At 39.3% G+C, this 15,158-nt stretch overlaps 1 protein-coding gene across 1 annotated transcript in view; it reads right to left on the bottom strand.

The window, feature by feature from the left end:
• The window catches only part of LOC128661264 (zinc finger protein 585A-like), a 185,106-nt gene extending 170,293 nt beyond the window's left edge, over positions 1-14,813 (bottom strand). The window contains exon 1 of the mRNA XM_053715538.1: positions 14,721-14,813. The gene's annotated coding sequence lies outside the window, so the exon portion shown is untranslated. The remainder of the gene's footprint in view (positions 1-14,720) is intronic.
• Positions 14,814-15,158: the final 345 nt, after the last annotated feature.

The raw sequence follows: 15,158 nt of genomic DNA, 5'->3' as shown, positions 1-15,158 counted from the left end.
AATGTCACTCTTTAAGTCGGCACAGTCTACTTTTATGCATGATTTAGCGTTATCAGTATTCTCTGTTAGAATGTCTTCTTCTTTACAGTCTGTGGAAGGAGAGTCTGTAATTTTCTTTCTATCCATTTGTTTAAAGAATGTATTAACAGGATTGGAGCCTGTGTGTGGGTGCGGCTTTTTTTAGTTTATCCGCTTTAGAAGTTCTGTGATGTGCCATGATAAGTCTTAGTTGAGGCAGATTATTATCTGTAAGTTGGTTGTTGCCTATGGGGTTAGGGTTGTTCCCTGGGAGTGGGTATTAAAACCTACTTGTCTATAGAGATGTGTTTTCTTATTCAGTTTGTTCTGAGTCGTATCATATTACCATGACATTCAGATATCTAGTACACATGGATGAGATATGTAGGTAGTCTGCACAAGATGTATCTGCTAATTGCCTAAGTCTATGATCTGGATTGTGTCATGCAGCAATCTTTTTAGAGTTAGTGGTTGAGATGTAAAACTATTATGCAGGACTTACTGTTTGAAGCCGATATCTGAAGTTTCTCAGGCCATGTGTGCTGAGTCTCATGGAGATGATTGCTGCGTCACAGCGGTAAAGCTTAAGGATCACGTCTAGTGTTACCCTTAACTCTCCTTAGTTAGAGTACATTACAACAGGAGGTTGTAGGAGCCAGAGAGGGCTCTGCCATGGTCTTTTGGCCAGATTGTTTGTGGTGTTTGGCCAGATTGCCACGGTTTGGATGTGGCCTGGTATTGAAGCTAACAGCGGCGTGTATGAGTAGACCACAGCGGCGATCGGGTAGGTCTTGGAGGGCCGCTAGGTTTAAGGCTGAGCTATCCCTGTATGTTCCCCAGTAACTGGTGCAATTTTTTGAGGCTGTGATGCTGGCCAGTGGCGGGTTTCAAGCAGACCGCACTCGGAGATTCAGAAAGGTACAGCCCTCATGGACACCTGCATGCTACGCCCCCCAGCAAACAGTTATTTTATATAAAAAATAAAGCTAAAGGTGAAATTTCCCATACACGTTATAGTATTTTATACACTGGTAAAACAAGTCATTAGAAACACATTAAAGGGACAGCAAAGTCAAAATTAAACTTTTATGATTCAAATTTAAACAACTTTCAAATTTCCTTCTATTATCAAATCTGCTTTATTCCCTTGGGTACCTTTGTGACAAAGCATATAATGCAACATGGTGCGCTAGCTGCTGATTAGTGGTCACACATACAAGCCTCTTGTCATTGGCTCACCTTATGTGCTCAGCTAGCGCCCAGTAGTGCACTGCTTCAATAAATTATATATCGAGAGAATGAAGCAAATATCATAATTGAAGTCTGTTGAAAAGTTGTTGAAAATTATATGTTCTATTTAAATGATGAAAAACAGATTTTATGCTTACCTGATAAATTACTTTCTCCAACGGTGTGTCCGGTCCACGGCGTCATCCTTACTTGTGGGATATCTCTTCCCCAACAGGAAATGGCAAAGAGTCCCAGCAAAGCTGGCCATATAGTCCCTCCTAGGCTCCGCCCACCCCAGTCATTCGACCGACGGACAGGAGGAAATATATAGGAGAAACCATATGGTACCGTGGTGACTGTAGTTAGAGAAAATAATTCATCAGACCTGATTAAAAAACCAGGGCGGGCCGTGGACCGGACACACCGTTGGAGAAAGTAATTTATCAGGTAAGCATAAATTCTGTTTTCTCCAACATTGGTGTGTCCGGTCCACGGCGTCATCCTTACTTGTGGGAACCAATACCAAAGCTTTAGGACACGGATGAAGGGAGGGAGCAAATCAGGTTACCTAAACGGAAGGCACCACGGCTTGCAAAACCTTTCTCCCAAAAATAGCCTCCGAAGAAGCAAAAGTATCAAATTTGTAAAATTTGGCAAAAGTGTGCAGTGAAGACCAAGTCGCTGCCTTACATATCTGGTCAACAGAAGCCTCGTTCTTGAAGGCCCATGTGGAAGCCACAGCCCTAGTGGAGTGAGCTGTGATTCTTTCAGGAGGCTGCCGTCCGGCAGTCTCATAAGCCAATCGGATGATGCTTTTAAGCCAAAAGGAAAGAGAGGTAGAAGTCGCTTTTTGACCTCTCCTTTTACCAGAATAGACAACAAACAAAGAAGATGTTTGTCTGAAATCTTTTGTAGCCTCTAAATAGAATTTTAGAGCATGGACTACGTCCAAATTGTGTAACAGACGTTCCTTCTTTGAAACTGGATTCGGACATAAAGAAGGTACAACTATCTCCTGGTTAATATTCTTGTTAGAAACAACCTTTGGAAGAAAACCAGGCTTAGTACGCAAAACCACCTTATCTGCATGGAACACCAGATAGGGCGGAGAACACTGCAGAGCAGATAACTCTGAAACTCTTCTAGCAGAAGAAATAGCAACCAAAAACAAAACTTTCCAAGATAGTAACTTAATATCTATGGAATGTAAAGGTTCAAACGGAACCCCTTGAAGAACTGAAAGAACTAGATTTAGACTCCAGGGAGGAGTCAAAGGTCTGTAAACAGGCTTGAACAAATGCTTGAACATCTGGCACAGCTGCCAGTCTTTTGTGTAGTAAGACAGATAAAGCAGAGATCTGTCCCTTTAGAGAACTTGCAGATAATCCTTTCTCCAAACCTTCTTGTAGAAAGGAGAGAATCTTAGGAATTTTTATCTTATTCCATGGGAATCCTTTGGATTCACACCAACAGATATATTTTTTCCATATTTTATGGTAAATCTTTCTAGTTACCGGTTTTCTGGCCTGAACCAGAGTATCTATCACAGAATCTGAAAACCCACGCTATGATAGAGTCAAGAGTTCAATCTTCAAGCCGTCAGCTGGAGGGAGACCAGATTTGGATGTTCGAATGGACCCTGAACAAGAAGGTCCTGTCTCAAAGGTAGCTTCCATGGGGGAACCGATGACATATTCACCAGGTCTGCATACCAAGTCCTGCGTGGCCACGCAGGAGCTATCAAGATCACCGAGGCCCTCTCCTGTTTGATCCTGGCTACCAGCCTGGGAATGAGAGGAAACGGTGGAAATACATAAGCTAGGTTGAAGGTCCAAGGTGCTACTAGTGCATCTACTAGAGTCGCCTTGGGATCCCTGGATCTGGACCCGTAGCAAGGAACCTTGAAGTTCTGACGAGACGCCATCAGATCCATGTCTGGAATGCCCCATAATTGAGTTAGTTGGGCAAAGATCTCCGGGTGGAGTTCCCACTCCCCCGGATGGAATGTCTGATGACTCAGATAATCCGCTTCCCAGTTTTCCACACCTGGGATGTGGATCGCAGATAGGTGGCAGGAGTGATCCTCCGCCCATTGAATTATTTTGGTCACTTCTTTCATCGCCAGGGAACTCCTTGTTCCCCCCTGATGATTGATATACGCAACAGTCGTCATGTTGTCTGATTGGAATCTTATGAATCTGGCCTTTGCTAGCTGAGGCCAAGCCCTGAGAGCATTGAAGATCGCTTTTAGTTCCAGAATGTTTATCGGGAGAAGAGACTCTTCCCGAGACCATAGTCCCTGAGCTTTCAGGGATTCCCAGACCGCACCCCAGCCCACTAGACTGGCGTCGGTCGTGACAATGACCCACTCTGGTCTGCGGAAGCTCATTCCCTGGGATAGATGGTCCAGGGTCAGCCACCAACGGAGTGAATCTCTGGTCTTCTGATCTACTTGAATCATTGGAGACAAGTCTGTATAGTCCCCATTCCACTGTTTGAGCATGCACAGTTGTAATGGTCTTAGATGAATTCGTGCAAAAGGAACTATGTCCATTGCTGCAACCATCAACCCTACTACTTCCATGCACTGTGCTATGGAAGGACGTGGAACAGAATGAAGAACTTGACAAGCGCTTAGAAGTTTTGACTTTCTGACCTCTGTCAGAAAAATCCTCATTTCTAAGGAATCTATTATTGTTCCCAAGAAGGGAACTCTTGTTGACGGAGACAGAGAACTTTTTTCTATGTTCACCTTCCATCCGTGTGATCTGAGAAAGGCCAGAACGATGTCTGTATGAGCCTTTGCTTTTGACAGGGACGACGCTTGTATTAGAATGTCGTCCAAGTAAGGTACTACTGCAATGCCCCTCGGTCTTAGAACCGCTAGAAGGGACCCTAGTACCTTTGTGAAAATCCTTGGAGCAGTGGCTAACCCGAATGGGAGGGCCACAAACTGGTAATGTTTGTCCAGAAAGGCGAACCTTAGGAACTGATGATGTTCTTTGTGGATAGGAATATGTAGGTACGCATCCTTTAGATCCACGGTAGTCATAAATTGACCTTCCTGGATAGTGGGTAGAATCGTTCGAATGGTTTCCATCTTGAACGATGGTACCCTGAGAAATTTGTTTAGGATCTTCAAGTCCAAAATTGGTCTGAAAGTTCCCTCTTTTTTGGGAACTACGAACAGATTTGAATAAAATCCCATTCCTTGTTCCTTTAGTGGAACTGGGTGTATCACTCCCATCTTTAACAGGTCTTCTACACAATGTAAGAACGCGTGTCTCTTTATTTGGTTTAAGGATAAGTGAGACATGTGGAACCTTCCCCTTGGGGGTAGTTCCCTGAATTCCAGAAGATAACCCTGAGAAACTATTTCTAGTGCCCAGGGATCCTGAACATCTCTTGCCCAAGCCTGAGCAAAGAGAGAGAGTCTGCCCCCTACTAGATCCGGTCCTGGATCGGGGGCTACTCCTTCATGCTGTTTTGTTAGCAGCAGCAGGCTTCTTGGCCTGCTTACCCTTGTTCCAGCCTTGCATCGGTTTCCAGGCTGGTTTGGGTTGTGAGGCATTACCCTCTTGCTTAGAGGATGCAGAATTAGAGGCCGGTCCGTTCCTGAAATTGCGAAAGGAACGAAAATTAGACTTATTCTTGGCCTTGAAAGGCCTATCTTGTGGAAGGGCGTGGCCCTTTCCCCCAGTGATGTCTGAGATAATCTCTTTCAATTCTGGTCCAAATAGAGTTTTACCTTTGAAAGGGATGTTAAGCAATTTTGTCTTGGATGACACATCCGCTGACCAAGACTTTAGCCAAAGCGCTCTGCGCGCCACGATTGCAAACCCTGACTTTTTCGCCGCTAATCTAGCTAATTGCAAAGCGGCATCTAAAATAAAAGAGTTAGCCAACTTAAGTGCGTGAACTCTGTCCATAACCTCCTCATATGGAGTCTCCCTACTGAGCGACTTTTCTAGTTCCTCGAACCAGAACCACGCTGCTGTAGTGACAGGAACAATGCACGAAATGGGTTGTAGAAGGTAACCTTGCTGTACAAAAATCTTTTTAAGCAAACCCTCCAATTTTTTATCCATAGGATCTTTGAAAGCACAACTATCCTCGATAGGAATAGTAGTGCGCTTGTTTAGAGTAGAAACTGCCCCCTCGACCTTAGGGACTGTCTGCCATAAGTCCTTTCTGGGGTCGACCATAGGAAATAATTTCTTAAATATAGGGGGGGGGGGGGAACAAAAGGTATGCCGGGCTTTTCCCACTCCTTATTCACTATGTCCGCCACCCGCTTGGGTATAGGAAAAGCGTTGGGGTGCACCGGAACCTCTAGGAACTTGTCCATCTTGCATAATTTCTCTGGAATGACCAAGTTGTCACAATCATCCAGAGTAGATAACACCTCCTTAAGCAGTGCGCGGAGATGTTCTAATTTAAATTTAAATGTCACAACATCAGGTTCAGCTTGTTGAGAAATTTTTCCTGAATCTGAAATTTCCCCATCTGACAAAACCTCCCTCATGGCCATTTCAGATTGGTGTGAGGGTATGACAGAACAATTATCATCAGCGCCCTCCTGCTCTTCAGTGTTTAAAACAGAGCAATCGCGCTTTCTCTGATATGTAGGCATTTTGGATAAAATATTTGCTATGGAGTTATCCATTACAGCCGTCAATTGTTGCATGGTAATCAGCATTGGCGCGCTAGATGTACTAGGGGCCTCCTGCGTGGGCAAAACTGGTGTAGACACAGTAGGAGATGATGTAGTATCATGTTTACTCCCCTCATCTGAGGAATCATCTTGGGCAATTTCATTATCTGTGGCAGTACTGTCCTTACTTTGTTTGGACGCTATGGCACAATTATCACACAAATTTAAATGGGGAGACACATTGGCTTTCATACATATAGAACATAGCTTATCCGAAGGCACAGACATGTTAAACAGGCTTAAACTTGTCAATAAAGCACAAAAAACGTTTTAAAACAAAACCGTTACTGTCTCCTTAAATTTTAAACAGAAAATACTTTATTACTGAATATGTGAAAAAGTATGAAGGAATTGTTCAAAAATTACCAAAATTTCACCACAGTGTCTTAAAGCATTAAGAGTATTGCACACCAATTTTCAGAGCTTTAACCCTTAAAACGGAGCCGTTTACAAATTTAACCCCTATACAGTCCCAGCTATAGCCTTGGCTGTGACCTAACCTAGCCCAGAGGGGAATACGATACCAAATGACGCCTTCTAGAAACTTTTCCAGCTACTTTCAGATCCTCACACATGCATCTGCATGTCTTGCTCTCAGAAAACAACTGCGCAGTAATGGCGCGAAAATGAGGCTCAGCCTACAACTGGGAAGGCCCTCCCTGACTGGAAAAGGTGTCTAACATAGTGCCTGCCGTTAAAAAAGTTCCCCAAGTTTATAAATGAGAATTATCAGCATAAACATGTATAAAATGCCCAAATAAAGCAATCGATTTAGCCCATAAAAGTGTCTACCAGTTTTATAGCCCATATTAAGCCCTTTATTCTGTTTGCTTGACTAAGAAAATGGCTTACCGGTCCCCATGAGGGGAAATGACAGCCTTCCAGCATTACACAGTCTTGTTAGAAATATGGCTAGTCATAACTTAAGCAGAAAAGTCTGCTAACTGTTTCCCCCAACTGAAGTTACTTCATCTCAACAGTCCTATGTGGAAACAGCAATCGATTTTAGTTACTGTCTGCTAAAATCATCTTCCTCTCACAAACAGAACTCTTCATCCTTTTCTGTTTCAGAGTAAATAGTACATACCAGCACTATTTTAAAATAACAAACACTTGATAGAAGAATAAAAAACTACATTTAAACACCAAAAAACTCTTAACCATCTCCGTGGAGATGTTGCCTGTGCAACGGCAAAGAGAATGACTGGGGTTGGCGGAGCCTAGTAGGGACTATATGGCCAGCTTTGCTGGGACTCTTTGCCATTTCCTGTTGGGGAAGAGATATCCCACAAGTAAGGATGACGCCGTGGACCGGACACACCAATGTTGGAGAAAACATTTGGGGTTTCTTGTTATTTTAAGGGAAAAACAAATTTACAGGACACTGTCCCTTTAAGTCTGTGATCATGTGACATAAACAGCAGCAGCTGAAGGTGCAGAATAAACTTACTAAGGTCTTTACTAACAACAAGAATCAGTCACAGATCAGTGGGATAAACGTTCTGATGATAAACAGGTGCAGCTAATAGAAATAAGAAATGTATTATAAAATAACCTCATTAGAAATAAAATAATATGCAGATCACAAGATATTTATCATTAGATCAGTAAATGTGATGAGACTGATACAACAGGGCCATAAGCTGAGTGATATTTATTACTGGAGCAAATAGCAGCTTCACACTAATATTAAATGAAAATGGTTTATCTGGGCTCTACAGTTAATTATAAACCTATAGGGAAATACAGGATTCTAATTGGCTGATACTTAAGAATCTATTGCTCATTGGATAACAGGAACAAACCCACAAATGTATTATTGGACAGACCCCCTCAAGCTTGAAAATATGGTTTGTTTCTGCTATAAACATTTATTATACAAAATGCTATAAATCATTATGTATTAAATTGGGCTTTTTAAATTAAAGAAAGTAATGTTAAATTCATTAACACAGCATGAAAAAATATAGAAAACTAAATAAGTACAGCTGAGTTTTTTTAATTTAAACTCAGTTTGTTATATGAAGTGAAATATTTTATCTTTATCATAACAAAATACAGAATACTATTTTCTCATCATTATATAAAACACAACAGTGTGAGGCTGTTAATAAAGATTTATGTCAGGTTTTGCATATTTGAAAGAGAGGGATAGGGGATAGGGAGGGACTATGAGGGTATTAATAAGCACTCTTACTCCTATTGATTGTATATTGCTGTAATTACACAACTGTAATAGCACAGCTAGGATATGTGAGAGTATTAAAAGTAAACTTTATTTATACAAATAAAGACGATATAAACATCACCTAATTCATTAGCCCACAACAAAATAATAACAACTAAACACCAGAGAGACTGCAGGACTATGTTAAGTGCCACCCCCCTGTATTCCTGGCCGATAGCAGGAATCATCGGCGTCAGGTGCCAGGGGTAACACAAGGTAGCACAAATTTGCAATAACTAAGGTGAATGTGAATTATTAAAAGAAAAAATTAGCCACAAACGCGTTTCGGCCGTAGCACGGCCTTTCTCAATGGGATTTTAGTTTGAAATGACAGGCAGAGCATCTGTCGTAGCCTCCTTTTAAACCTATGGGGAAATGTGTTGAACCAATCCCAAGAACGTATTGGGACTTGCCCCTGTATTGGCCAATCATGAAAGATTTCTCTCCTCTAATGAGTAATACCTGTATCATTAGCGTCCTGATTGGGTAGATTGAGAAGCAGATGCCCTATCAAATCCTTGATACGAAACAGGCCCCTCACATACATCCGTGTTTGTTACAACCAAAATTCTTTAATATTAAACATAGCAATCACTAATGTTACTCTGCCTTACATCACTATTATGATAAATGTTGGATCATATATGATTGAATCACACTACCCCTATACTGAAGGTGGTTCACTGCTTGTGGACTCCAATATATGCCCATATTTAGATGTGTGTCGTATGTGATGTATCCATATCCCAACGTGATTGCACTAATATTTTGCTATGTTCAAAAGAAAGTTGTAAGTAGATGAATACCATTAAGCGTATTAAAATGTGAATATCCATAGAGGTTGCTTACGTATTACACCTATAGGGAGAGTAATTATAGGTAAAAAAAGGGGGGGAGGCATATTTAGTAAGAGCAACAATTTCTATATGACATGCACATCTTGAATTAGACCATTTTCAGCTGCGGGTATATCACAAGGAGTGCAATTCACACATATACTATTGCTAAATATTTATGATATAATTTGTAATACAATAATATATACAGCTAAAAATGAGGTGCATACTCGTTTGAAATAATAACGGTTGTGGATAAGAAGTTATAAAGAGATTTAAAACATCTCTCTAAATTATTTAAAACACCATTAACACTTATTTACATTATAGTATGTAAGCCCATTCGGGGTGCACATCATATAAGGGTTCATTCAAGTGCTACATAATCTGTATACCGATATAGTATATAAAACAAGCATTAGCTGGAATAGGCCAAGGACCTAATACATGGTTTAGTCATTGTAGGACCTTGCCTGTATAGCCTCATATGTATAGGTAGTGAAGATTAATTAATCGATAGTATGTCACTTATCTGTCTATACTTATCTCTGTTAATAAAAATTGTCACATTAATAGCCAATCAGTTAAAATGCATAATCATATCAGTGGTTAGCACATCTAAAGATAAACCCAAAAATTGTTGTTTTCATTCATGCCATAAGGCATTACAGAGTTGAGTCTAAAGATCCATCTGGCTTACTTTTTTAATAGTGCCTGTTCAGTATCACCTCCCCTGATCCCAGGTTTTATAGTCTCTAGGCCCCAGCAATTAAAAGCTTGAGTGTTGCCATTATGATTTAGTAAAAAATATCTGGCCACACTTGTTATTGTCTTGCCTTTCTCAGTATCTTTTTTTGGCCAGTCTGATGTTACTTAAGTGCTCCGTCATTCATTTACCAAGGCATCTAGTAGTCATTCCCACATAGATTAAATTACAGTCACATTATACGCAATATACAACGTTAGTACTTTTACAATTTATATGATTATCGATGGTCCACTTTTTTTGAAACCTGTCAATTATGGTTTCTTTTTGATCATATGTGGAAATACCTTACAGCAGCCACACGCAATTGACCCTTTGTATAACGTTTTTTTTTTAGCATTTCTGTTAAAGTGACTTGTTGTAAAACAGTCACTAAGATTATTGGCCCTTCTGTATGTAAATAATGGTTTGTCTGGAATGACTGTCTGTAGTTGTTCGTCAGCTTTTAAAACATGCCAGTGTTTCTGTATAATATTAGAAATCGAGTGACTCTGACTTGTGTATGTAGATATGAACCTGAGGAGGTTGGTAGTCTCGATACTTCTAGGCATCAAAAGTTCAGATCTATTTTTCCCTTAAAGCCTTGTTATATGCTTTAGCTAAGGCTTCTTTGAATAGCCTCTCTGAAGTAATCTTGTTCTTAGATCTTTCGCTGCATTGTTGAAAGATTCCACTGTTGAACAAGTTCTATGAATCCTGAGGTATTCACCTATAGGTAAGCTTTTAATGGTGTTTGGATGATGGTAGCAGTGACGTGCGGGGAAGTCAGAGGCTGGTGAGGCACTGGCTATGATACGCCGGAGAAACACACATATGAACCCAATAGAGGTAGTTTAAATTAAAGTAAAGCATTGTTTCTCAACCGCGTCCTCAAGTACCCCCAACAGTGCAGGTTTTCATTATAGTTGAACCAGTTAACAGATGAAATCAGCAGATGAGTGAGAGCCCATGGTTAGTAACCATGGTGTTAATGATCAGCTGATTACTTCACCTGTGCACCAGTTTAGCTATAATGAAAACCTGGCCTGTTGTGGGTATTTGAGGATGTGGTTGAGAAACACAATTCTGTGGCACAGAGCCAGTTAGCTAGCAATTAGAATGATACACAATCTCTTCTCTACTCATTACTATGTTGTAAAATGAAAAAATATTTACCATACTAAGAGGTTCCACAAATCCACTCCTATGTTCCTATTATGAGTGTGAGAAGTTGGAAAAGACATTGCATGCAGCCCTGCTCAATGGAGCACACACAAACTGCCCTTACATAACTTTCAGCCTAACAAGGGATTGCCATATAGAGTTTAAAAGGTGCATACCCCAATACCAGCAGATAAAAGCATGTACTAATTTAACCTCTTAAGGACATATGACGGAATTTTTCCGTCATAAAACAATTGAGCAAACTGAAAGCTGTGTCCTTAAAGGGTTAATGCTTATATCTCCAATACAGCTCCAATACCAGCAGATAAGCCATGTAGTAAATTAATGCATATCTCAAATACAGCTCCAAAACCAGCAGATATAAGTATTTAGTAAATTAATGCATATCTCAAATACATCCCCAAAACCAGCAGATAAAAGCATGTAGTAAATTAATGCATATCTCAAATACATCTCCAATACCAGCAGATAAACCATGTAGTAAATTAATGCTTATATCTCAAATACAGCTCCAAAACCAGCAGATATAAGTATTTAGTAAATTAATGCATATCTCAAATACATCCCCAAAACCAGCAGATAAAAGCATGTACTAATTTAATGCATATATCTCAAATACAGCTCCAATACCAGCAGATAAACCATGTAGTAAATTAATGCTTATATCTCAAATACAGCTCCAAAACCAGTAGATATAAGTATTTAGTAAATTAATGCATATCTCAAATACATCCCCAAAACCAGCAGATAAAAGCATGTAGTAAATTAATGCATATCTCAAATACAGCTCCAATACCAGCAGATTGTTTTGTTAAAGTGTTTCTGAATATGTTTTTCATTTTTTAATGTGAAACCTGAAACTGTATGCACTTGCCTCTTCGAGTCTTCAACATTTCAACTTCCGCTGCCACTAGCTGCCCTCAGCTGCCTCTGCTACCGCGTCTGATATCATGCAGGTCAAAGTTTGTGCTGAAGCTAGGAACAAAAATAAATAAGTACTGACTTGATCCACTTCCTTCCCTCTGACGCCACTTGAGCCCCTCTATTTTTATTTTTTTCAAATATTTAATTTGTTCATATTTACACATTATTACAATACACATGGCTGCACTTTGTAAGCATTAAAGGGACATTATACACTAGATTTTTCCTTGCATACATTTTTTGTAGATTATCCATTTATACAGCCCATACAGGTTTTTTTTTAAATGCATAGTTTTGCTAATTCCTAACCAAGTCCCAAAGTTTTAGGAGAATACTGATGTATATCTACTCCAGCTTGCTCCTGTTTGTGTAAAGAGTCTTTTCATATGCAGAGGAAGTGGGGGGTCTGCTTTTTTGCTATAGAACAAATTTGCAGTGGGTGTTCCAGTTAACCTTTTCAACAGTGCTATTCTGTGAGCTTCTAAGTATGACCTAGTTTCCATTGAGGTGGTAAGTTTGGAAACTGGTGATAACATTTTTTATCTCGAATAAAGTCTATGTTGAATTTTTATGTTACCACCAGTTTACAAACTTCACCATCTCAATTGAAACTAGGCCTACATTTGTAAACAGTTTTATTCTGGATTTTTAGATCAGTATCTGTGCATATTATTCTTTATAGTGGTGTTGAAAATAATAAGCAATATTTGTAACTGTTTTCTCTGCAGTGTTTTGTGAGGTCTGAATGGGTTAATTTCTATGCAGGCATTGTTAGTCAGGAGAGGCCTGTCTTGCTTAAAGGGGCAATGTTTGATGGTAGCTAGTGTATGTCTGTTTATTTTTCTCCTAAATCTAATCCTTTCCTATCCTTGTATCTAAGCACTCAAGTCCCTTGTTGTCCTGGTAGGCCAAACATATGTGAGTATATGGATGGATGTATACCATAAATTAGTAAGCTTGTAGAATGATATGCTTTTTACACAGCTCTCTTTGTTAACATAAGAGCAGACATTAGTTCATCCCTGACTTTGCCCTTTTTTGATATACAGTCAGACAGTTAAACCAGCTACTTTGAGGAATAGAACTTAGTGAATGGAATTGTGTCTAAACTGTATTTTTTACTTATGTTATAACCCATGCATTTTAGCTAGCCAATCAAAAACTGTATTAGCATAGATATGGAGTCCAGGAATGCCTTGCCTCCTGTGTATAAATGCTTGGGAAGGGGACTTACCCCCTCCAGAGAAAACTTTGTATTCGTTCTCTCCTCACTGCAGTGTGTTTTTCAATAAACGAACCCTCTTTAACCTGTCGTGGTCTGAAGAGTTATTCAGTCCAGGGTGAATATCACCAACAGTGGTGTCTATTACAAGCAGTTAAATAAAAAATGGTGCATACTATCCCTTTAACAGGAGTTTATTTATGGAACATATTGAACACTTTAACATCAAACTTTCAGGCAGCATCTGGCAGCCGTGGAATACATCATATGGTCAGAAAACTAAAAGGGACTTTAAATACTTTGTCCTATGACCCCTAAAGAAGCCCAAAAGCAAATTGTGTTTTTTATAAATAGCTGGTTTAGCATATTGAAAATCAAGGTCACATGTTTGTGCTATTTGGCATCTATGGGGGTGTGGGACAAAGCACAAGTTTTAAAAAGAGGGGTGCTGTCCCTTAAATAACGACTTCCTTTATATAAGTCTAATTAACCTTAGAACCTGCGATTAACCAGTTTGTTTTGAAAACCAAAGCATTAATCTGCATAACTATATATAGAACCTCAGTCATGATTTCTCCTCTATACTCAAGAATATGTTATCAGACCATCTGAAGATTATTAGACTAGCATGTTTGCCTAGGAGTATAAAAATACTAATACAATTAAAGTTCAAGCTGGGTCCCAATAAACTAAATATTCCTGGCACCTTTTTAATGTTTTACAAATAGGGGCTGGGCGTTCACACCAATACAGGTGTCAAGCTGTAGACAGTGATTTTTCAGCTATAGTCTTGCTATATAATGTGATATATACTGCAGAGTATCTTCATTTTCAGGGATTAGCGACCAACAGGAAGTGCTGTTATAGTTTTAGCAGATAATGCCCAGCTTTATTTGTCTATGACTGGTGTGCTTCCCTTTAGTCTGTTCCCCTTATTCCTTCTTCATCTAAACAGTAAAAGCAGCACATATTATTATTATTACTACAAGTTTTTTTTACTCTAGAATATGTTTTTAGTACCTCAAGTTATATAAATATAAAAATCTTTGCAAAGCTAAGACTGCGGTTGACACAATCACATAAATAATGTCAGCGAATAAATAAATGACATTATGTGAAAATGAAGCTGCAATGCTTTGCAAATTAAAAACTTATTGTAGAGTTTTGCATTTAAAAAAGGCACATTTATAAAAATAAAAAAAACTTGTAATAATAAAAATAATGATATGTGCATCATTCCAGGGATCAAATTAAGAAATGCTTCATAGAAGTATATATAAAATGCTCCATATAATATATGTAGTATAGTATATAATATATTTCACAGTTTTGTATTACAAAAAAACAGCACACAAAAACATAAGTGCATTAAAAACTGCTTCACAGAAAAAGTTATGATCCATGCTATCACACACATAGGCACTATGTGCAGCACATTCCTAAGTCATTCATTCAGTGAATATATTACTAAACTATATATTATTATAAAATATACGTCAGCTCAGTCTGTGTCTCTGTGACCCCCTCCCTCACGAAGAGAAGACTTCACCTATATGCTGGAAGGGAATCTGTCTGATTATACACTGCAGCCGGCCACACTACAATAACTTCTTTCTCACACTTTCAACTTTGTTGTTCATGCTATAAATCTCTCCTTCTGATCTCCTGCTGTCCGGAGGCTTTGGGGTCACATGACATGTCATTAATCCCAGTCCAGAGTGTAATACAAGACAGACTGCCACACACAAAACTGCTGGCTGCAGAAGCTGCTGCTATCCTGCTAAAACTGAGACGCCCACATCAGGCATGGCTGAGTCCTCTCCCCTCCCAACATACTAGGAAAGCACTGAGCAGAGTTAACCCTACAACTACCAGACCAGCAGTTGCCTGAAAACCATATACATTATATTAATTATTACATAACAAACAAAATAATTGAGGAACCAATATTAATCCACTCATAAGTTATTTATGAGTGGATTAATATTGGTTCCTCAATTATTTTGTTTGTTTAAAAAATTACTACAGCCATGAAACGCTATACTGAAAGCCCCCCT

The sequence above is a fragment of the Bombina bombina genome, chromosome 5, assembly GCF_027579735.1.
Source record: "Bombina bombina isolate aBomBom1 chromosome 5, aBomBom1.pri, whole genome shotgun sequence".
Lineage (NCBI taxonomy): Eukaryota > Metazoa > Chordata > Amphibia > Anura > Bombinatoridae > Bombina > Bombina bombina.
Note: the sequence above shows the minus strand (reverse complement) of the source record. Positions and strands in the feature narration are given on the sequence as shown.